The following is a 2,261-nucleotide window of genomic DNA, read 5'->3' on the forward strand; positions in this document are numbered from 1 at the left end:
TACCTTGACCTCTGCCTCGCTTCCCTGGAGAGAGAATGGGCTCCAGCACTGACAAGGCCAGCTCAGAAAAGCACTTGAAAAACCCAGATTTGCAGAAAGTGGGGACGCAGCCAGGGATGGGGTGGGGTAAAGGGCCAGCGCTAAGGGAACAATCAGGTCTGGGTGACTGAGCAGACCAGGAGACAGATGCAAGCCATGTTGTCCACAGGTACTTGGACTACATCCATGTCATGACTTACGACTTCCACGGCTCCTGGGATGGATTCACTGGGGAGAACAGCCCTCTGTACAAAGGCCCAGCTGACACTGGTGGTGGTAACAGCCACCTCAGTGTTGTAAGTGTATTTTGGGACCCTCTGGCACAGAAGTCATCCTCCTGTCTATAAATCCTGTCACGGACTTGAACTGTGATTTTTTGGTAGGAATATGCTATGAACTATTGGAAGAACAATGGTGCTCCAGCCAAGAAGCTCCTTGTTGGATTCCCAACCTACGGACGTAACTTCAACCTCCAAAACCCATCTGACACTGCTGTTGGGGCACCTACATCAGGGCCTGGGCCAGCTGGACCTTACACAAAGGAGGCTGGGCTTTTGGCTTACTACGAGGTATGTGTGCTCCCTCACACCCAGGCCACCAAGAACAACACAAGCACTCCTCACACTTCCCAGCAAGGAATTTTTAACCTATGAAATAGTCCAACTGCCCTTTTTTGTAGGACCTTGCTAACTCCTCTCCCTCTCTGCCCTTTTCTCTCAGATCTGCACTTTTCTGGGCTCTGGAGCCACCCAGGCTTGGGATGCCACCCAGGATGTGCCCTACGCCTACAAGGGCAACGAATGGGTTGGCTACGACAACATCAAGAGCTTCAACATCAAGGTATGGTGGGACGTGTGGCTGTGCTGATGATAAGGCAGGAGGCCGCCTGCAGTGGCCTGGGACTAATCAGGATTTCTCCCCGGCTCTGAACAGGTTGACTGGCTGAAAAAGAACAATTTTGGAGGTGCTATGGTTTGGACCATTGACCTGGATGACTTCACTGGCACCTTCTGCAACCAGGGCAAATATCCCCTGATCACCACTCTGAAAAACGGTCTTGGTCTGCAAAGCAGCGGTGAGTAACTTGTGAGCATGGGGTTTGCGCTCACTACATCAGCTAAAAGAAGCTGGTGTTCTGGTAATGCCATGGGACCACAGAAGGAGGGCAGGGAGGAGAGTCCAGTATAAATATAATCCCATCTTAAAGGAAAATTACTTCTTGCTTTCATTTCAGGCTGCAGCGCCTATTAATAATCCAGTCCTCAAGTCCCTGCAGCTCCTCAACTTGGAAATGGGAATGCGATCAGGAGCTGCAGTAACAATTCTGGTGACTGTGGTGGGAGCGGTTTCTGTGCTGGCAAAGGCATCCAGATGCAACCAACCAGAGCAGCTTCTACCAATGTTTGAACATCAAAACTTGATTCAGAATTGCCATGACAATCTTGTCTATAAGACCAGCTGCTCCTGCTACAACTGGCCATGAAGATACCAATGTGATTACAGCAAACAGACCCCTCTGATCCTATTGCCTGGAATAAGAATCATTAAATAAAGTGCTCTGCAAAAGCAACAATCCTCACTGTTTCACTCATCTCGCTCATATTTTGATGCTCCCTGATTCTCTTCTGATACTTAGACTCATGTTCAGGGAAAAGCCTGAATACACAAGCTGTATTTTAAACAGCCATAAATGGGCATTTTCCAGGACTTTCTGCTGTGCCAGCGGGGCAGTCAGTGAGATGGGAAAAAAAGCAGAAGGAAGGGACAGGGTCAATCAGGCTGTGCCACGAGAGAGCATACAGAGAAGGGTCACAGTGGCATAACCAGGATGCTGGCTCTGCACAGCGCCCTCATGCAAGGCCTGTGCATTTGGCCAGGAAAAAGCATTCTCCTCCTGAAAGAGTTGCCTTCCAAACGGACCAGTCTCAAAGCTCCCACAGCCCTGGCACTCTGGCCGTGAGGCATCACTTACTCCCTGCTGCTGGAATGGTTCAGCTGAGCATGTACCAATTCACAGGCAGACTCCTGGGGTGTCCAAGAGCCCCAAAAGTCCTCTCCATGGCCTGAGCAGCAAGGGACCCTCATGCCCCATTCCGGCAGCCTAAAGCCTGAATCGCAAACCTGTTCCTCCTCTCCCAACAAAGGTTTGTTTAAGCAGCATCTGCTCAGAGAAGTGAGTGGGAGCAATCTCTTCTTCTGCTCAGGCACTTCTGCCCTTGCTC

At 50.5% G+C, this 2,261-nt stretch overlaps 1 pseudogene; it reads left to right on the plus strand.

Moving 5' to 3' along the window:
- The first annotated feature begins 208 nt into the window (after positions 1-208).
- LOC104505563 lies at positions 209-1,522 on the plus strand (annotated as a pseudogene).
- The last annotated feature ends 739 nt before the right edge of the window (positions 1,523-2,261 follow it).

This window comes from Eurypyga helias, unplaced genomic scaffold (assembly GCF_000690775.1).
Source record: "Eurypyga helias isolate BGI_N326 unplaced genomic scaffold, ASM69077v1 scaffold30535, whole genome shotgun sequence".
NCBI lineage: Eukaryota > Metazoa > Chordata > Aves > Eurypygiformes > Eurypygidae > Eurypyga > Eurypyga helias.